This window comes from Somniosus microcephalus, chromosome 25 (genome assembly GCF_052327205.1).
Source record: "Somniosus microcephalus isolate GS21.2 chromosome 25, FLI_Smic_1.0, whole genome shotgun sequence".
Classification (NCBI taxonomy): domain Eukaryota; kingdom Metazoa; phylum Chordata; class Chondrichthyes; order Squaliformes; family Somniosidae; genus Somniosus; species Somniosus microcephalus.
The window spans coordinates 53239446-53261979 of NC_141011.1; the positions used below are offsets into that span (position 1 = coordinate 53239446).

Sequence of the window (22534 nt, forward strand, 5' to 3'; positions counted from 1 at the left end):
CGGGCTAGAGCTCGATCGGGTGGCTTTTCAACGGGGCCGAGCAGCGTTGTCGGGAAAGAGGAGAGAGAGAGAGAGAGAGGGTGGAGCACACAGGGCGCGGCCGGTGCTACGAAGCTGGGCAGCGTACAGAACCGAGAAGAGGGAGGAAAGTGTCCCATAGGGTCTGCTCTGACGACGGGAACAGTAATCAAAATAAAAGAAAAAGAAGTTAGAAGCGCAGAAAGCCGCGAGGAGCTGCAGTTGCCACGGGGACCGCGGAGAGCGGTGTTGGCAGCAGCATGGGGGGAAGCGCGCGAAGACCATAGGGCATCGCCATCAAGGCATAAAAATGCCAGCAACAGTGCTGGTAGCAGCGGAAAAGACAGAAAGCGCAGGAGGCGCCATCTTAATCCAGCGGGGAAGAAGGCAAAGCGTGGGAGGCGCCATTTTGTTCAATCAGGGAAGAAGGCAAAGCACGGGAGGTGCCATTTTGTTCAATCGGGGAAGAAGGCAAAGCGCGGGAGACGCCATCTTAGATCTCCAAGATGCCGAAGACTGGCAATACCACTGTCTTCGATAATGAAATAGAAGACTGGACCACATATGTGGAAAGAGTCGAAGTATATTGCAAGGCAAATGAAGTAGCCGATGAGAAAAAGGCATCGGTACTACTAAACATAATGGGCGCAAGAACGTACGGCCTATTGCGGAACCTGATCACTCCAGTCAAACCGATGGGGAAGAGTTTTAACGAAATTGTTGATATCCTACAGGAACACCTAAATCCTACACCGCTGCTGATAGCAGAAAGATTTAAATTCCACAAGAGAAATCAGCATAAAGATGAGAGCAATGCTGATTACCTTATGGAACTACGCAAGCTATCAAAGCACTGCCAGTTCGGAGCAGGACTGGCAGATAACCTACGGGACAAATTTGTCTGTGGACTCCTGAGTGAAGGAACCCAGAAGAGGTTACTCTCGGAGAAAGAGCTGACGCTAGATAAGGCTTTCAGCGTGGCAGTATCGTACGAAGCAGCAGCAAGGGGAGCTGCGGAAATACAGCAAAAGCCACAGGAATACGGCACCCATGAAATGACACGGGGATTTGAAAAATGTTATCGCTGCGGCAGAACAACCCATGACCAGAAGGACTGCTGGTTCAAGGACAAAACATGCAGGCAATGCGGAAAGATGGGACACATTGCACGAGTTTGCAGGTCCGGGAAGAAGACTAACGACAACAAAAAGACTACTAAGGAAAAGCACAGGAAAGTACAAAAGATGACGGACAGTAGTTCCGAAGACCAGAAGAGCGATAGTGAATCCGGGAACAAGAGACTAAGCTGTCTCAAACTACACAACGTAATTGCAAAAGAGGATCACCGAACCATTTGGGTCACCCTTATGATAGCAGGGTCCCAAGTCAAAATGGAATTGGATACAAGATCAGCCCTGACTGTCATGAATCGATGAGACTACGAGCGGCTATTCTCACACATACCCTTGAAAGACACATCCATTGTCTTGAAGACATATACAGGGCAGAAAGTATACCCCAGAGGGAAAATAAGGGTGCCTGTCAAATACAACGGCAAGGAAATACAGAAATTGTATCTGTACATACTGCAAGATGGTGGACCACCGTTATTGGGACGTGAATGGATCAGAAAGATAAGTTTAGACTGGCACTCCATTCAGGCACTGACTGTGGCTGGTAAAAAGGATGACGACGTCACACCTGGGCGATTGTCAAAAATCTTAGCTAACGCTAAAGAGTTATTTCAACAAGGACTGGGAACTCTTAAAGGCGTAACTGCCTCGATAAAAATAGAAGAGAATGCAATTCCCAAGTTTTTCAAAGCAAGACCGGTACCGTATGCAATTCGCCCAGCCGTCGAGGCAGAGCTGGAGAATCTGGAGAATGCAGGCGTGTTATCTAAGGTAGACTGGAGTGAGTGGGTGACACCCATTGTTCCTGTCATGAAGAAAACGTTAAACAATAAGTCTGAGGAGCCAAGGAAGGTTCACATCTGTGGGGACTTCAAGGTGACTGTGAACCCAGTCCTTCACACAGTACAGTATCCTCTTCCGAGGATAGAAGATATTTTCGCCTCACTATCTGGAGGGAAACGTTTTACAAAAATTGAGCTAGCGCAAGCATATTTGCAGATGGAGGTTGAAGAATCCTCTAGGAAATATCTCACGATAAACACTCACAAAGGTCTTTACCAGTATAATCGACTGGTATTTGGAGTAGCATAAGAACATAAGAACATAAGAAATAGGAGCAGGAGTAGGCCAATCGGCCCCTCGAGCCTGCTCCGCCATTCAATAAGATCATGGCTGATCTGATCCTAACTGCCAATCCACTATCACAGAACCATCTCCTGAATCTAACAGAATTAGACACACAAAATAGGAGCAGGATCAGGCTACACGGCCCCTGGGCCCGCTCCGCTACCCACAGAGCCATGACCGATCCGAAACTAGACTCATGTCCAAATTCCTGCCCGCTCCCCGTAACCCTTAATTCCCTTTACTTCTAGGAAACTGTCTATTTCTGTTTTAAATTTATGTAATGATGTAGCTTCTACAGCTTTTTGGGGCAGCATATTCCATGGACCTACCACCCTCTGAGTGAAGAAGTTCCTCCTCATCTCAGTTTTGAAAGAGCAGCCCCTTATTCTAAGACTATGCCCCCTAGTTCTAGTTTCACCCATCATCGGGAACATCTTCCCCGCATCCACCCGATCCAACCCCTTCACAATCTTATATGTTTCAATAAGATCGCCTATCATTCTTCTGAACTCCAATGAGTAGAGTCCCAATCTACTCAACCTCTCCTCATATGTCCATCCCCTCATCCCCGGGATTAACCGAGTGAACCTTCTTTGTACTGACTCGAGAGCAAGTATGTCCTTTCTTAAGTATGGACACCAAAACTGTACGCAGTATTCCAGGCGCGGTCTCACCAATACCTTGTACAACTGAAGCAATACCTCCCTATTTTTATATTCTATCCCCCTAGCAATGAAAGCCAACATTCCATTGGCCTTCTTAACCACTTGCTGCACCTGCATACTAACCTTTTGAGTTTCGTGCACCAGGACCCCCAGATCCCTTTGTACTTCAGTACTTTCCAGTTTCTTGCCATTAAGATAACTTGCTCGATGATTTTTCCTGCCAAAGTGCATAACCTCACACTTTCCAGTATTGTATTCCATCTGCCAAATCTTTGCCCACTTACTTAGCCTGTCGATGTCCCCTTGCAGGTTTTTTATGTCCTCCTCACTCACTACTTTCCCTCCCATCTTAGTATCATCTGCAAACTTTGATATGTTACACTCGGTCCCCTCCTCCAAATCGTTAATATAGATTGTAAAGAGTTGGGGACCCAGCACTGACCCCTGCGGAACACCACTAGTTACTGATTACCAGTCTGAGAATGAACCATTTATCCCAATTCTCTGCCTTCTGTTAGATAGCCAATCCTCTATCCATGCCAGAATATTACCCCCAATCCCGTGATTTTTTATCTTAAGCAATAATCTTTTGTGTGGCACCTTGTCAAATGCCTTTTGGAAGTCTAAATACACTACGTCCACTGGTTCCCCTTTATCCACCCTATACGTTACTTCCTCAAAGAACTCCAGCAAATTTGTCAAACATGACTTCCCCTTCATAAAACCATGCTGACTTTGTCCTATTAAATTATGATTATCCAAATGTCCTGTTACTGTCTCCTTAATAATGGACTCCAAAATTTTACCTACCACAGATGTTAGGCTAACCGGTCTATAGTTTCCAGCCTTCTGTCTACTGCCCTTTTTAAATAAGGGTGTTACATTAGCAGTTTTCCAGTCTGCCGGGACCTTTGCCGAGTCCAGGGAGTTTTGGAAAATTATTACCAATGCATCCACAATCCCTACCGCCACTTCCCTCAAGACCCTAGGATGTAAGCCATCAGGTCCAGGTGATTTATCCGCCTTGAGTCCCATTATTTTACCGAGTACCACTTCCTTAGTGATTTTGATCGTGTTTTGCTCCTCCCCCCCTATAGCCCCCTGTTTGTCCAGTGTTGGGATATTCTTAGTGTCTTCTACTGTAAAGACTGATGTAAAATATTCATTCAGTGTTTTTGCCATCTCCATATTTCCCACCATTAATTTCCCGGTCTCATCCTCTAAGGGACCAACATTTACTTTAGCCACCCTTTTTCTTTTTATATAACTATAAAAACTCTTACTATCTGTTTTTATATTTTTTGCTAATTTACTTTCATAATCTATCTTCCCTTTCTTAATCAATCTTTTTGTTATTTTTTGCTGTCTTTTAAAGTTTTCCCAATCCTCTATCCTCCCACTAGTTTTGGCTACCTTATATGCCCTTGTTTTTAGTCGAATACTATCCTTAATTTCTTTACTTAGCCACGGATGGCTGTCTTTTCTTTTACACCCTTTTCTTCTCAGTGGAATATATATTTTTTGGAAGTTGTAAAATAACTCCTTAAATGTACACCACTGATCATGTATCGTCTTACCCTTTAATCTATTTTCCCAATCCACTCTACTCAATTCCGCTCTCATACCTTCATAGTCTCCTTTATTCAAGCTTAGCACGCTTGTTTGAGATCCAACCTTCTCACCCTCTAATTGAATATGGAATTCAACCATGTTATGGTCACTCATTCCAAGGGGATCCTTTACTAGGACATTTTTAATTAATCCCGTCTCGTTACACAGGACCAGATCTAAGGTTGCTTGCCCCCTGGTCGGTTCAGTTACATACTGCTCAAGAAACCCATCCCTAATACACTCAATGAACTCATCCTCAAGGCAGCCCTGCCCAATTTGATTTGTCCAATTAATATGATAGTTAAAATCCCCCATAATTATAGATGTTCCCTTATTACAAGCCTCAACTATTTCCTGATTGATACTCTGTCCAACAGAGTTGCCACTGTTCGGAGGCCTATAGACTACGCCCACTAGTGTTTTTTTCCCCTTATTATTCCTTACCTCCACCCAAACTGTTTCATTATCCTGATCTTTTGACCCAATATCATTTCTCTGTATTACAGTGATTCCTTCCTTTATTAACATAGCCACCCCACCTCCCCTTCCTTCCTGCCTGTCCTTCCTGATCGTTAAATAACCTGGTATGTTTAATTCCCAGGCATTGTCACCCTGCAGCCATGTTTCTGTAATGGCCACAAGATCATACCCATATGTAGGTATTTGTGCCATTAACTCGTCTATTTTGTTACGAATGCTACGTGCATTCAGATAGAGAACTTTCAAATATGTTTTGTGACACTTAGTTCCTGCTTTTGCCCTTTTTATTACTTTATCTTTTACTCCATACCTTCTGCCCCTTCCTGACACGCTCTGGTTTTTTATTTCCCCACTGCTACCTAAGTCTATGACCTTCTCTGTTGTCATTTTTATTATTTGCTCTCTAGGAACCTCCCCCCCACTAGTTAGTTTAAAGCCCTCTCTACAGCCCTAGTTATATGATCCGCCAGGACTCTAGTCCCAGCACTGGCCAAGTGAAGCCCGTCCCAACGGAACAGCTCCCTTCTGCCCCAGTACTGATGCCAGTGTCCCAGGAAGCAAAACCCATTTCTCCCACACCAGTCTTTGAGCCACGCATTTAACTCTCTAATTTTATTTGTCCTAGCCAAATTCGCTTGTGGCTCAGGTAATAATCCAGAGATTATTACCCTTGTGGTTCTGCTATTTAATTTGGCCCCTAGCTGCTCAAACTCCCTCAGCAGCATCAGCTCCGGCTATATGGCAAAGAGCGATGGAACAAGTCCTGCAAGGGATTCCGGGGACTCAGTGTTACTTGGACGACATCCTAGTGACAGGTGAAAATGACAGTGAACACCTTGCCAACCTAGAGCAGGTGCTCACTAGACTAAGAGAACATGGGCTACGAGCCAATCGCCCCAAGTGCGAGTTTTTAAAGAAACAAATATCGTATTGTGGCCACGTGATTGATGAAGAGGGGTTACATAAGTCCCCTGACAAAATTGAAGCGGTAGTTAAGGCTCCAGCGCCTGAAAATGTGTCGCAACTGAGGTCATTCCTCGGATTGGTGAATTACTACCATAAGTTTTTGCCGAATTTGTCCACAATTCTGCACCCACTGAATGCCCTGCTACAAACTGGAGTAGCATGGAAATGGAGCGATGAGTGTAAGCGGGCCTTTCAGAATTGTAAAGGCCTGATCACTTCAAGAGAAGTATTGGCTCACTACAACCCATCACTACCGATAAGACTGGCGTGTGATGTGTCTCCCTACGGCGTTGGAGCGGTACTGTCACATAAATCCCTTGATGGTTCAGAGAGGCCGATAGCTTTTGCATCACGCTCGTTAACTGCAGCCGAGCGTAACTACGCCCAGATTGACAGAGAGGCCCTCAGCCTGGTGTGGGGGGTGAAGAAGTTCAATCACTACCTGCACGGACAGAAATTTACTCTACTAACTGATCATCAACCTCTTGTCTTCATTTTCAACCCTAAGAAGGGCGTCCCGATAATGACAGCACAACGGCTACAGAGGTGGTCCCTTTTCCTAGGGGCACACCAATATGACATCGAGTACAAAGGAACTAAACAGCATGGGAATGCTGATGGATTGTCGCGCCTACCGTTGCCGACGGTGGAAGAAGCACCTGCAGTGGATCCTGTGGAGATATTCCACTCGACCATAGTCGAATGTCTACCTGTGACGAATGCAAACATAGAAAAGGAAATACGAAATGACCCGACACTCTCCAGGGTCTATGATTTAACGGTGAAGGGATGGCCAGCACATGGCGAGCCACTGTTGCCAGCATTCTCGCCGAGAAGAGAACAGCTGTCAGTGTGCCGAGGAACCTTGATGTGTGGATCTAGAGTAGTAATTCCACCCAAATTGAAGGATAGAGTACTCAATGAGCTTCATGAGGGTCATCTGGGAGGGGTAAAAATGAAGAACTTAGCCAGAGCGTTTGTGTGGTGGCCAGGAATCAATAGAGAAATCGAAGAGATGACCAAGAGCTGTACAGGATGCCAGAAGGTCCAAAACGCCCCACCACAAGCCCCTCTACATCCATGGGAGTGGCCCTCATCTCCATGGCAAAGGGTACACATTGATTTTGCTGGTCCATTTATGGACTCGATGTTTTTAATTGCGGTGGATGCACATTCAAAGTGACCAGAGGTAATAAAAATGTCCTCAACCACCACAGAAAAAACTATCACAGTCTTACGAACCATATTCGCCAGAAATGGGCTGCCTGAACAGATTTGCTCCGACAATGGACCACAGTTTGTGTCTGAAGAGTTCCGGAGGTTCTTAAAGAACAATGGTGTTAAGCATTACACATCTGCCCCATATCATCCAGCCACCAATGGATTGGCTGAGAGGTTCGTTCAAACTTTTAGGAAGGCTATCAAGGCAATGTGTAATAAAGACATACCCCTACAACACAAGGTGGATAACTTCTTGTTTGCCTACTGGAATGCGACACATGCGGTTACCAACCAAACTCCAGCCATGATGTTCTTCAATCGAAGACTAAGATGCTGCTTGGATTTGGTTAAGCCAAACATCAGAAGAGATGTGGAGAACAGGCAGTTTCAGAATATGAATGAAAGGCCAACCAGGAGTTTCAAGATAGGTCAACCAGTTTTGGCCCGGGACTACCGCACAGAGAAATGGCAGCCAGGAACGATCTGCACATGGCAAGGACCTCCAATGTATACCGTGGACATTGGAGAGAGCATTGTAAGACGCCATGCTGACCAGATTCTAGAGTCACTGGAAAACGTCAAATCTACACCACGATCCGATACACCTGGCGATGGAACTGAAGTACCAATTGCATCTACCTCAGAATCGGGAATATTGGAAGCAGACGAACCAAACAACGACGTTGATCCCGAATCAACTTTGCCAGAAGAACCTGATACCCCAAAGAGGCGTTATCCGGACAGAATCAGGAAGCCTCCTCAAAGACTGAATTTATAATTGATTAACTTCAGCTAATGTATATAGCAACTGTAATTGTAAATATGTTATTTAATTATTAATCGAATGTTATGTACTGTTTAGCTAAAAGGGGAGGAATTGTAGTGTATGTACCTTGAAGAAGGAACTATATTCTGCAGCCCCTGTATACTGCAGTACCAGTAGTGACCACCCCTGTATATAAGCCTGTGCAGTAACTTTGTATAGTAGTTCCAGATTTTGTCTCCATTCAGTAAACACCTGTTATAACCAACTCCTGCAGTCCGTGTCTCAATTACACACGGACATTACAGTTTGAATGGAAGGAATAGTCTGTTGGAGTAATTTTTCCCCCTTTTCTATTTTTAACGACTAGCGACTTTTTAGGGTAGATCTAGCGACATTTACAAATTTGAGTTGGCAACCCCCTAGCCCGCGCTGCCACCGGGACAGTCACCGCGAGTTACTCACCGGAGAGACCACCGGGCACAAACCTCAGGGCTGCACATGAGGGGATGGGAAACCCGGGCCGCGCCCGCGGGGAAAACATCACTTTACTGTCCTTACTCCGGACTGGACAGTAGCGCCGCCGTGTACAAGACCAGAGAAACTGCGCTTGTTTTTATTTTCGGTTCCGGGTTGACGCCTTCTGACGACAACATTAACCCACGCCGATTCGCTCCTGGAGCACAAACCCCGGGCGGTGAGGAGATGGTGTTATTATCGGGCCTGTGTATCCCCACACTGCGCACCCCCAGCGCTTGAGGCCCACAGGTGTGGAGGGTGCTGCAGCAACATTAAAGCTCCAAGTTTAATATAAACGAGGCCCCTCTCCTCCTGCCTTCCAGACCCACAGCCTTTATTTGAAATGGGATCTTCAGAGACCAGTTTAAATGAGTGGTTTTTTTTTGGGTGGTTCTCTCCTGCGTGTTGGGTCGCCTTTTATGGCAGTGCGGTCTCCAACGCCCGACCTGCGAATCGCACCAATAAAACAACAGGGCTGGGGGAGAAATTGGGCTCTGCAGCGCCCGTTTAGTAAACGCTACGCAGCCTCGATGAGGAATTCCATCCGAACGGGGATCAGTTTGGACAGGATCACCCCACGTGCTTGAGCCTCTTCGCTACACCTTCGCAAACCTACAAAGTGACTCAATGGCTTTGGCCACGAGCCGGACGTTGGCCCAGGACAGGCGCTGCGCCAGCTCCTCCGGCGCCATCCAACCCGCTCCTCCGCCATCGAGCAGATCCCCGACTCTGGTCACCTTGCTAGACACAGCCCTGCCCTCTGCCAGCCACTTGAATCCGCACCTCCACGAACGCGGGTTCAACAATCCTTCCTTCAGACTTTCTTCTGTCGTGCTCTGCTCCATCTCTCGCAGGATAAAATAAAACTCCCACAACTGTTTTCTGGTGCGGGGTGGGGTGGGTGGGGCGGTAAATTCAGACACGGAGTGCACGGCTCGGGCTCGGGGAGAATCCGCCCCGCCCAGGCCCCAGGCCCAGCCCGCGCTCCGACCCACAGCCCGTGCTCCCACTGGGACAATCACCCCGAGTTACTCACCGGAGAGATCACCCAACCCTCAGGGGATGGGAAACCCGAGCCGCGCCCGCGGGGAAAATGCCACTTTACTGTCCTTACTCCGGACTCGACATTAGCGCCATCATGTACAAGACAAGAAAAACTGCGCTTGTTTTTACTTTCGGTTTTGAGTTGACGCCTTGTGCCATTAACGTCAACTCACCCCGATTCGGAACCGGGGGCACAAACCCCGGGCGGTGAGGAGATGCGGGTTATTATCGGGCCTGAGTATCCCCACACTGCGCACCCCCAGCGCTTGAGGCCCACAGGTGTGGAGGGTGCTGCAGCAACATTAAAGTCATAAAGTCATAGTCATAGAGTTATACAGCACAGAAAGAGGCCCTTTGGCCCATCGTGTCTATGCCAGCCATCAAGCCCTATCTATTCTAATTCCATTTTCCAGCACTTGGTCCGTAGCCTTGTATGCTATGACGTTTCAAGTGCTCATCTAAAATGCTTCTTGAATGTTGTGAGGGTTCCTGCCTCTACCACCCTTTCAGGCAGTGAGTTCCAGATTCCAACCACCCTCTGGGTGAAAAGGTTTTTCCTCAAATCACGTCTAAAACTCCTGCCCCTTACCTTGAAACTATGGTTATTGACCGCTCTACTAAGGGGAAAAGTTCCTTTCTATCTACCCTATCTATGCCCCTCATAATTTTGTACACCTCAATCAGGTCCCCCCTCAGCCTTCTCTGCTCTAAGGAAAACAACCCCTGCCTGTCCAGTCTCTCTTCATAGCTGAAGTGCTCCAGCCCAGGTAACAGCCTGGTGAATCTCCTCTGCACCCTCTGCAATGCAATCACATCCTTCCTATAGTGTGGCGACCAGAACTGCACACAGTATTTCAGCTGTGGCCTAACTAGCATTTTGTACAGTTCCATCATAACCTCCCTGCTCTTATATTCTATGCCTCGGCTAATGAAGGCAAGTATTCCATATGCCTTTTTAACCACCTTATCTACCTGTCCTGCTGCCTTCAGGGATCTATGTACATGCACACCAAGGTCCCTCTGATCCTCTGTCCTTCCTAGGGTCCTACCATTCATCGTGTATTCCCTTGCCATGTTAGTCCTCCCAAAATGCATCACCTCATACTTTTCAGGGTTAAATACCATTTGCCACTGTTCTGCCCATCCTGTAGCCTGAGGCTTCCCTCCTCGCTATTTACCATTCCAACAATTTTCGTGTCATCTCCGAACTTACTGATCATACCTCCTACATTCATATCTAAATCATTAAAGTACACTACAAACAGCAAAGGACCCAGCACCGATCCTGGACACAGGCTTCCAGTCACAAAAACAACCTTCGACCATCACCCTCTGGCTCCTGCCACTAAGCCAATTTTATATCCAATGTGCCAAATTGCCCTGGATCCCATGGGCTCTTATCTTCTTGACCAGTCTCCCATGTGGAACTTTGTCAAAAGCCTTACTGAAGTCCATGTAGACTACATCAACTGCACTACCCTCATCCACACACCTAGTCACCCCCTCGAAAAATTCAATCAAATTGGTTAGACATGATCTCCCCCTGACAAAGCCATGCTGACTATCCTTGATTAATCCTTGCCTCTCCAAGTGGAGACTAATTCTGTTCCTCAGAACTTTTTCCAATAATTTCCCTACCACTGATGTTAGGCTCACTGGCCTGTAATTCCCTGGTTTATCCCTACTATCCTTCTTGAATAATGATACTACATTAGCTGTCCTCCAGTCCTTTTGCACCTCTCCTGTGGCCAGAGAGGTTCTGAAAATTTGTGTCAGAGCCCCTGCAATCTCCTCCCTTGCCTCACGCAGCAGCCTGGGATACATCTCATCTGGGCCTGGGGATTTATCCACTTTTAAGCCCGCTAAAACCGCAAGTACCTCCTCCCTCTCAGTACTAATTTGTTCAAGTATATCACAATCCCCCTGTCTGATTTTTATGCCTACATCGTCCTTCTCCACAGTGAGCACAGATGCAAAATATTCATTTAAAACCTCACCCACATCTTCCGCCTCTACACACAGATTGCCACTTTGGCCCCTAATAGGTCCTACTCTTTCCCTGGTTATCCTCTTGCCCTTAATATATTTATAAAACACCTTGGGATTTTCCTTTATTTTGCCCACCAGTGTTTTTTCATGCCTCCTCTTCGCTCTCCTAATTTATTTTGTAAGTACCCCCCTGCGCTTTCTATACTCCTCTAGGGCTTCCACTGTTTTTAGTCCTTTGTATCTGCCAAAAGCCTCCCTTTTTTTCCTAATCCGTTCTTGTATATCCCTTGACATCCAGGGTTCCCTGGGTTTGTTGGTCCCACCCTTGACCTTTATGGGAACATGTTGGCATTGTACTCTCTCTATTTCCTTTCTGAAAGATTCCCACTGCTCTGATGTGAATTTTCCTACAAGTAGCTGATCCCAGTCTACTTTGGCCAGATCCTGCCTTATCATATTAAAATCGGCTTTCTCCCAATTTAGGACCTTTATTTCCGGTCCATCTTTGTCCTTTTCCATGACTACCTTAAATCTCACCGAATTATGGTCACACTCACCAAAATGCTTTCCTACTGACACTTCTACCACTTGCCCGGCTACATTCCCTAGAATTAGGTTCAGTACCTCTCCTCTCTTGTAGGACTTTCCACATGCTGGCTCAAAAAGCTCTCCTGGATGCACTTTAAGAATTCCACACCCTCTAAGCCTTTCACACTCTGACTATCCCAGTTAATATTGGGGAAGTTGAAATTCCCCTACTATTATTACCCTATTATTTCTACACTCCTGTGAGATTTGCCTACATATCTGATCCTGTATCTGGCCCTGACTGTTTGGGTGCCTATTGTACACTCCTAGCAAAGTGCTTGCCCCCTTTTTGTTTTTAAGTTCTACCCATATGCCCTCATTAGAGGAACCTGCTAAGATATCATCCCTCCTTACAGCAGTAATTGACTCCATGCTTGATATTGCAACACCCCCTCCTCTTTCATAGTTTCATATAAATGAGGCCCCTCTCCTGCCTTCCAGACCCACAATATTTAATTGAAATGGGAGCTTCATTGGTTTATTTGGGTGGTTCTCTCCTGCGTGGAGGGCCACCTTATATGGCAGTGCAGTCTCCAACGCCCGACCTGCGAATTGCAACAACAAAAAGGCTGGGGGAGAAATTGGGCTATGCAGCGCCCATTTAGTAAGCGCTACGCAGCCTCCTACCGCTGGAAAATGGGGTCCGAGGTGCGCGCACTTCTGACAGGAAGTGCGCTGGACGCCATCTTGGTAATGGAGTTTGCGAGCGCACACCTCACGGCAGCCTGCACAGTAGGCAGATTTATGATGTCAATCAGTGTACAATGCTGATTTGACACCAGCGCCACCATTTTTGAAGGCCACGCTCTGGCCCACGCCCTGTCTTAGTTAAGTGGCATGAAGGACCTCCCCACTAGTGCTACTTAAAGAGATCATGAACTATTTACAGGTTAGTTGCTGGATTATTTCTTCTGGCACAATTGGCTGGAGAGCCTCAAACTAGCGGTCATAGTCTCAGGATAAGGGGCCGTCCATTTATGACTGAGATGAGGAAATATTTCTTCACAGAGGGTTGTGAATCATTGGAATTCTCTACCCCGGAGGGCTGTTGATGCTCATTCATTGAGTATATTCAAGACTGAGATAGATAGATTTTTGGGCACTAACAAAATCAAGGGATATGAGGAACGTGGAGTTGATGTAGAAGTTGAGTCATGTTCTAACGAAAGGTCACCAACCTGAAACGTTAACTCTGTTTCTCTCTCCACAGATGCTGCCTGACCTGCTGAGTATTTCCAGCAATTTGTTTTTATTTCAGATTTCCAACATTCATAGTATTTTGCTTTTGTAACAGCTAGATTAAAGAAAATTTGCAAAAATACCAGAGGCGACCAGTAGGATATATCCCCACCTCGAAGTGACATAAGGTAAAAAAAAAGGTGATGCAGCAAATTGTTGTGACTGCCTGGAATGCAGTGCCTGAAAGGGTGGTGGAAGCAAATTGAATAGTAATGTTGAAAAGGTAATTTGGGTAATATTTGAAGGTAAAATAATTGCAGGGCTTTGGTGAAAGAACAGAGGAGTAGGATTAATTAGATAGCCCTTTGAAAGAGCCGGCAGAGGTACGATGGGCCGAATGAGATGGTTGTGTGCTGTATCATTGTTTCTGTAGTTAATAAGGTTGAGCATTTTGCCAAAGTGCAGAGTTGGCATGCAGCTTTGAAAATATGGTTGTACGCGGTGTGAACTTGCAAGTGTGAATAATTGTTGATTTTTTGTGCAAAATGTGTAATTTCTTAGTTGTAAGGATGAATATAAATGTGAGCATAGAGAGATTAAATGAAATGTGAGGTTTGGGAATCGCTTATGAGGTGATTTGACTAGTCTGTGTTTTGCAGAAAGGCCGTTTTGTCTCGCAGCTCCGTCTGTCGGAAATAAAGCAAAAAGCAAATGAACGGATATAACGATGCATTTGAGAGCTTTGTTGAAAGTCTAATTTTAATTGCAAAGCCAGGGGAGATTGCGAACGCAGTCCATCACTACAACAAATTTTGCAGTCGAGTATCCCGCATTTGGGGACATCGCATTGCTCTTACTTCTTATTTCTTAACCACATGCCGTCATCCACAAATAAAGAAGTAACAGAAAGGGTTACTTCTCCAAGAACTCTGCTGCCCGTATCCTAAGTCGCACCAAGTCCCATTTACCCATCACCCCCTGTGCTCGCTGACCTGCATTGGCTCATGGTCCAGCAACACCTCGATTTTAAAATTCTCTTGTTTTCAAATCCCTCCACGGCATCGCCCCTCCCTTTCCCTGTAACCTCCTCCAGCCCTGCAACCAATGCACTCTTTAAAGCCGCGTGGAAACGCAGAGCGCTGCAGGTCCCGCGCATCCGGTGAGCCGGCTTTTGAATAGAAAAAACGTGCACGTGCTGAATTTTGAATGGGCCGCACAGCCCGTTGACGGGGCGTGCGGGCCAAAGAAACAAATTAGAGGGACCGTTGCCTACAACCCTCCGAGGTCATATAATAGAATGATTGCAGCACAGAGGGAGGCCATTCGGCCCGTCGAGCCCGTGCCGACTCTCTGCAAGAGCACTTCGGCTAGTCCCAGCCCCCTGCCTTTTCCCCGTAGCCCTGCAGATTCTTTTCTTTCAGGTACTTATCCAATTCTCTTCTGAAAGCCACAATTGAATTTGTCTCCAGCACCCTTTCAGGCAGTGATTTCCAGATGCTAACCGCTCGCTGCGTAAGAACATTTTCCCTCATGTCGCCTTTGATCTCTGTGATCATGCAATTTGGGCGTCTTGCGTATCCCCTACTTTATTCGCTCCACCGGTGGCGGGCGTGCTTTCAGCTGCCTAGGCCCTAAACTCTGGAATTCCCTCCCGAAACCTCTCCGCCTCTCTCTCTCTCCTCCTTTCAGACGCTCCTTAAAACCTACCTTTTCGAGCAAGCTTTTGGTCATCTGTCCTAATATCTCCTTGTGCGGCTGGGTGTCAAATTTAGTTTGATAACACTCCTGTGGGGTGCCTTGGGACGTTTCACTATATTAAAGGCGCTACATAAGTACAAGATGATGAGTAAATAAGGAGAAACTGTTTCCAGTGTCGGAAGGGTCAGTAACCAGGAGACACAGATTGAAGAAAATTTGCAAAAGAACCAGAGGCGACAGTAGGACATTTCCCCGCCTTCCCCACCCCAGCTCGAGGTGACCTAAGGTAAAAAGGTAATTTGGATAATATTTGAAGGTAAAATAATTGCAGGGCTTTGGTGAAAGAAGAGAGGAGTAGGATTAATTGGATAGCCCTTTGAAAGAGCCGGCAGAGACACAATGGGCCGAATGGCCTGGTTGTGTGCTGTATGATTGTTTCTGTAGTTAATAAGTGCAGAGTTGGCATGCAGCTTTGAAACATTTCTTGCATGCGGTGTATAATTGTTGATTGTGCAAAATGTGTAATTTCTTAGTTGTAAGGATGAATATAACTGTGAGTGTAAAGATGAAATGAAATGTGAGCGTCAGGGACCGCTTATGATGCGATTTGAATAGGCCATTATGCAGAGTTGTTAAAAAAGATTTTGTGTCGCAGCGCCCTCTGTTGGGAATAAAGCGAAGTTAGAATTGAAAACAACGCAAATGAGCGAAGATAACGTGAGAGTTTAGTTGAAAAGAGAATGGTGTTGAAATTCTAATTTTAATTGTAAAGCCAGGGGAGAGCGCGAACGCAGTCCCCCACTACCACAAATTTTGCAGTCGAGTATCCCGCATTTGGGGACATCGCAGGCGTCAGCACACCCGAAGTGCAATGGGCTAGCCTCGTCCTGGGAGAACCACCTTCTTGATCATGGTGTCTCCCCTGCCAGGTAAGTATGCTTTCCAGTTGCACACACTGCCTCGCCACATCATTCACTGCCTCTTACCGTCTCAACGACTCCTTTTTTAAAATCACAATGTCCCTTCATTCAGAAAGTGCTGCTGTTTTCTCATGTCGATTCTGCTAAAATATTGCAATATATAATGATATACCCTTTGACAAAACGCTGCAATAATACAGAGCCGGCCATGCATATTTGCATATTGTCCTTAAAAGGAAACGAACGCTCCCTCAGTAACTTTCCTTCAGGCCACGGAAAGTTTTCTGGAAATAAATCTCTCCTTATATTTATTGCATCTGAAGTAAATGTTTGTCATATCTTCATATGAACAATAATTCGGAATCTGATGTCTTTGAAAAAGCAATTTTCAAGTTTTGCCCATAAAGACCGATAGGGACATACAGTAGTGAGGTTCTGGCCCATCAAGTCTTCACTTGTCACATTCGCTCACTGTGCTTGAAATATTTCACCAACAAACCTACCTTCATTTCTTTAAGCGGGTTTCACATTTTTTGTCTTATAATAATCCTGTGAAGGGCCTTGGGACGTTTTTACTACGTTAAAGACGCTATATAAATATAAGTTGTCGTTGTTGTTTTTGTTTGCAATCTTTCTCACTCTTTTCAGTAAGATCATTGTCCTCATAGTGAGTAAATGATATAAGGAAAAGCCACATTAAGAGCTTAGACACGGAGCTGGAAAATAAATGTTCCTTAATGTTGTTATATGTAAGGGAGACACTGGAAATATTGAGGTACTCGAGCCAACGGTGCAGCAATCCTAACATCCTCCAGCATGGTCAGTGCTTCCAGTAAGACTTTCTCCTGTTCCGTTTCAGTCATGCCTTAAATCAAAATGATGTCCTGTGGCAGGGAATATCACCAGGACCTTCTAAGAACCATGGCATTTTCCTTTGCAAACAACATGAGAGGGCTGTCCTACGATGAGAGATTGTGTAGAATGGGCCTATACTCTCGGGAGTTTAGAAGAATGAGGGGTGATCTCATTGAAACATGCAAGATTCTGAAGGGGATTGACAGGGTAGATACTGAGAGGTTGTTTCCCCTGGCTGGAGTGTCTAGAACTAGGGGGCATAGTCTCAGGATAAAGGGTAGGCCATTTAAGACCGAGATGAGGAGGAATTTCTTCACTCAGAAGATTGTGAATCTTTGGAATTCTCTGCCCCAGAGGTCTGTGAATGCTGAGTCTTTGGGTATATTCAAGGCTGAGATTGATAGATTTTTGGACTCTAGGGCTATGGAGATCGGGCGGGAAAGTGGAGTTGAGGTCGATGATCAGCCATTGAATGGCGGAGCAGGCTCGAGGGGCCGCGTGGCCTACTCCTGCTCTTATTTCTTATTTCTTAACCACATGCCGTCATCCACAAATAAAGAAGTAACAGAAAGGGTTGCTTCTCCAAGAACTCTGCTGCCCGTATCCTAAGTCGCACCAAGTCCCATTTACCCATCACCATCTGTGCTCGCTGACCTGCATCGGCTCATGGTCCAGCAACACCTCGATTTTAAAATTCTCTTGTTTTCAAATCCCTCCACGGCATCGCCCCTCCCTTTCCCTGTAACCTCCTCCAGCCCTGCAACCAATGCACTCTTTAAAGCCGCGTGGAAACGCAGAGCGCTGCAGGTCCCGCGCATCCGGTGAGCCGGCTTTTGAATAGAAAAAACGTGCACGTGCTGAATTTTGAATGGGCCGCACAGCCCGTTGACGGGGCGTGCGGGCCAAAGAAACAAATTAGAGGGACCGTTGCCTACAACCCTCCGAGGTCACATAATAGAATGATTGCAGCACAGAGGGAGGCCATTCGGCCCGTCGAGCCCGTGCCGACTCTCTGCAAGAGCACTTCGGCTAGTCCCAGCCCCCTGCCTTTTCCCCGTAGCCCTGCAGATTCTTTTCTTTCAGGTACTTATCCAATTCTCTTCTGAAAGCCACAATTGAATTTGTCTCCAGCACCCTTTCAGGCAGTGATTTCCAGATGCTAACCGCTCGCTGCGTAAGAACATTTTCCCTCATGTCGCCTTTGATCTCTGTGATCATGCAATTTGGGCGTCTTGCGTATCCCCTACTTTATTCGCTCCACCGGTGGCGGGCGTGCTTTCAGCTGCCTAGGCCCTAAACTCTGGAATTCCCTCCCGAAACCTCTCCGCCTCTCTCTCTCTCCTCCTTTCAGACGCTCCTTAAAACCTACCTTTTCGAGCAAGCTTTTGGTCATCTGTCCTAATATCTCCTTGTGCGGCTGGGTGTCAAATTTAGTTTGATAACACTCCTGTGGGGTGCCTTGGGACGTTTCACTATATTAAAGGCGCTACATAAGTACAAGATGATGAGTAAATAAGGAGAAACTGTTTCCAGTGTCGGAAGGGTCAGTAACCAGGAGACACAGATTGAAGAAAATTTGCAAAAGAACCAGAGGCGACAGTAGGACATTTCCCCGCCTTCCCCACCCCAGCTCGAGGTGACCTAAGGTAAAAAGGTAATTTGGATAATATTTGAAGGTAAAATAATTGCAGGGCTTTGGTGAAAGAAGAGAGGAGTAGGATTAATTGGATAGCCCTTTGAAAGAGCCGGCAGAGACACAATGGGCCGAATGGCCTGGTTGTGTGCTGTATGATTGTTTCTGTAGTTAATAAGTGCAGAGTTGGCATGCAGCTTTGAAACATTTCTTGCATGCGGTGTATAATTGTTGATTGTGCAAAATGTGTAATTTCTTAGTTGTAAGGATGAATATAACTGTGAGTGTAAAGATGAAATGAAATGTGAGCGTCAGGGACCGCTTATGATGCGATTTGAATAGGCCATTATGCAGAGTTGTTAAAAAAGATTTTGTGTCGCAGCGCCCTCTGTTGGGAATAAAGCGAAGTTAGAATTGAAAACAACGCAAATGAGCGAAGATAACGTGAGAGTTTAATTGAAAAGAGAATGGTGTTGAAATTCTAATTTTAATTGTAAAGCCAGGGGAGAGCGCGAACGCAGTCCCCCACTACCACAAATTTTGCAGTCGAGTATCCCGCATTTGGGGACATCGCAGGCGTCAGCACACCCGAAGTGCAATGGGCTAGCCTCGTCCTGGGAGAACCACCTTCTTGATCATGGTGTCTCCCCTGCCAGGTAAGTATGCTTTCCAGCTGCACACACTGCCTCGCCACATCATTCACTGCCTCTTACCGTCTCAACGACTCCTTTTTTAAAATCACAATGTCCCTTCATTCAGAAAGTGCTGCTGTTTTCTCATGTCGATTCTGCTAAAATATTGCAATATATAATGATATACCCTTTGACAAAACGCTGCAATAATACAGAGCCGGCCATGCATATTTGCATATTGTCCTTAAAAGGAAACGAACGCTCCCTCAGTAACTTTCCTTCAGGCCACGGAAAGTTTTCTGGAAATAAATCTCTCCTTATATTTATTGCATCTGAAGTAAATGTTTGTCATATCTTCATATGAACAATAATTCGGAATCTGATGTCTTTGAAAAAGCAATTTTCAAGTTTTGCCCATAAAGACCGATAGGGACATACAGTAGTGAGGTTCTGGCCCATCAAGTCTTCACTTGTCACATTCACTCACTGTGCTTGAAATATTTCACCAACAAACCTACCTTCATTTCTTTAAGCGGGTTTCACATTTTTTGTCTTATAATAATCCTGTGAAGGGCCTTGGGACGTTTTTACTACGTTAAAGACGCTATATAAATATAAGTTGTCGTTGTTGTTTTTGTTTGCAATCTTTCTCACTCTTTTCAGTAAGATCATTGTCCTCATAGTGAGTAAATGATATAAGGAAAAGCCACATTAAGAGCTTAGACACGGAGCTGGAAAATAAATGTTCCTTAATGTTGTTATATGTAAGGGAGACACTGGAAATATTGAGGTACTCGAGCCAACGGTGCAGCAATCCTAACATCCTCCAGCATGGTCAGTGCTTCCAGTAAGACTTTCTCCTGTTCCGTTTCAGTCATGCCTTAAATCAAAATGATGTCCTGTGGCAGGGAATATCACCAGGACCTTTTAAGAACCATGGCATTTTCCTTTGCAAACAACATGAGAGGGCTGTCCTACGATGAGAGATTGTGTAGAATGGGCCTATACTCTCGGGAGTTTAGAAGAATGAGGGGTGATCTCATTGAAACATGCAAGATTCTGAAGGGGATTGACAGGGTAGATACTGAGAGGTTGTTTCCCCTGGCTGGAGTGTCTAGAACTAGGGGGCATAGTCTCAGGATAAAGGGTAGGCCATTTAAGACCGAGATGAGGAGGAATTTCTTCACTCAGAAGATTGTGAATCTTTGGAATTCTCTGCCCCAGAGGTCTGTGAATGCTGAGTCTTTGGGTATATTCAAGGCTGAGATTGATAGATTTTTGGACTCTAGGGCTATGGAGATCGGGCGGGAAAGTGGAGTTGAGGTCGATGATCAGCCATTGAATGGCGGAGCAGGCTCGAGGGGCCGCGTGGCCTACTCCTGCTCTTATTTCTTATTTCTTAACCACATGCCGTCATCCACAAATAAAGAAGTAACAGAAAGGGTTGCTTCTCCAAGAACTCTGCTGCCCGTATCCTAAGTCGCACCAAGTCCCATTTACCCATCACCATCTGTGCTCGCTGACCTGCATCGGCTCATGGTCCAGCAACACCTCGATTTTAAAATTCTCTTGTTTTCAAATCCCTCCACGGCATCGCCCCTCCCTTTCCCTGTAACCTCCTCCAGCCCTGCAACCAATGCACTCTTTAAAGCCGCGTGGAAACGCAGAGCGCTGCAGGTCCCGCGCATCCGGTGAGCCGGCTTTTGAATAGAAAAAACGTGCACGTGCTGAATTTTGAATGGGCCGCACAGCCCGTTGACGGGGCGTGCGGGCCAAAGAAACAAATTAGAGGGACCGTTGCCTACAACCCTCCGAGGTCATATAATAGAATGATTGCAGCACAGAGGGAGGTCATTCGGCCCGTCGAGCCCGTGCCGACTCTCTGCAAGAGCACTTCGGCTAGTCCCAGCCCCCTGCCTTTTCCCCGTAGCCCTGCAGATTCTTTTCTTTCAGGTACTTATCCAATTCTCTTCTGAAAGCCACAATTGAATTTGTCTCCAGCACCCTTTCAGGCAGTGATTTCCAGATGCTAACCGCTCGCTGCGTAAGAACATTTTCCCTCATGTCGCCTTTGATCTCTGTGATCATGCAATTTGGGCGTCTTGCGTATCCCCTACTTTATTCGCTCCACCGGTGGCGGGCGTGCTTTCAGCTGCCTAGGCCCTAAACTCTGGAATTCCCTCCCGAAACCTCTCCGCCTCTCTCTCTCTCCTCCTTTCAGACGCTCCTTAAAACCTACCTTTTCGAGCAAGCTTTTGGTCATCTGTCCTAATATCTCCTTGTGCGGCTGGGTGTCAAATTTAGTTTGATAACACTCCTGTGGGGTGCCTTGGGACGTTTCACTATATTAAAGGCGCTACATAAGTACAAGATGATGAGTAAATAAGGAGAAACTGTTTCCAGTGTCGGAAGGGTCAGTAACCAGGAGACACAGATTGAAGAAAATTTGCAAAAGAACCAGAGGCGACAGTAGGACATTTCCCCGCCTTCCCCACCCCAGCTCGAGGTGACCTAAGGTAAAAAGGTAATTTGGATAATATTTGAAGGTAAAATAATTGCAGGGCTTTGGTGAAAGAAGAGAGGAGTAGGATTAATTGGATAGCCCTTTGAAAGAGCCGGCAGAGACACAATGGGCCGAATGGCCTGGTTGTGTGCTGTATGATTGTTTCTGTAGTTAATAAGTGCAGAGTTGGCATGCAGCTTTGAAACATTTCTTGCATGCGGTGTATAATTGTTGATTGTGCAAAATGTGTAATTTCTTAGTTGTAAGGATGAATATAACTGTGAGTGTAAAGATGAAATGAAATGTGAGCGTCAGGGACCGCTTATGATGCGATTTGAATAGGCCATTATGCAGAGTTGTTAAAAAAGATTTTGTGTCGCAGCGCCCTCTGTTGGGAATAAAGCGAAGTTAGAATTGAAAACAACGCAAATGAGCGAAGATAACGTGAGAGTTTAGTTGAAAAGAGAATGGTGTTGAAATTCTGTAAAGCCAGGGGAGAGCGCGAACGCAGTCCCCCACTACCACAAATTTTGCAGTCGAGTATCCCGCATTTGGGGACATCGCAGGCGTCAGCACACCCGAAGTGCAATGGGCTAGCCTCGTCCTGGGAAAACCACCTTCTTGATCATGGTGTCTCCCCTGCCAGGTAAGTATGCTTTCCAGCTGCACACACTGCCTCGCCACATCATTCACTGCCTCTTACCGTCTCAACGACTCCTTTTTTAAAATCACAATGTCCCTTCATTCAGAAAGTGCTGCTGTTTTCTCATGTCGATTCTGCTAAAATATTGCAATATATAATGATATACCCTTTGACAAAACGCTGCAATAATACAGAGCCGGCCATGCATATTTGCATATTGTCCTTAAAAGGAAACGAACGCTCCCTCAGTAACTTTCCTCAGGCCACGGAAAGTTTTCTGGAAATAAATCTCTCCTTATATTTATTGCATCTGAAGTAAATGTTTGTCATATCTTCATATGAACAA

General features: G+C 46.0%; 3 non-coding genes across 3 annotated transcripts; all 3 read right to left on the reverse strand.

The window, feature by feature from the left end:
* Nucleotides 1-15775: 15775 nt before the first annotated feature.
* On the reverse strand, nt 15776-15939 carry LOC147100812 (U1 spliceosomal RNA). The gene has a single exon (XR_015073671.1). It is a non-coding gene; the product is annotated as a U1 spliceosomal RNA (small nuclear RNA).
* Nucleotides 15940-18910: 2971 nt separating this feature from the next.
* On the reverse strand, nt 18911-19074 carry LOC147100813 (U1 spliceosomal RNA). The gene has a single exon (XR_015073682.1). It is a non-coding gene; the product is annotated as a U1 spliceosomal RNA (small nuclear RNA).
* Nucleotides 19075-22035: 2961 nt separating this feature from the next.
* LOC147100814 (U1 spliceosomal RNA) lies at nt 22036-22199 on the reverse strand. Its single transcript, XR_015073608.1, has one exon. It is a non-coding gene; the product is annotated as a U1 spliceosomal RNA (small nuclear RNA).
* Between the last annotated feature and the right edge of the window lie 335 nt (nt 22200-22534).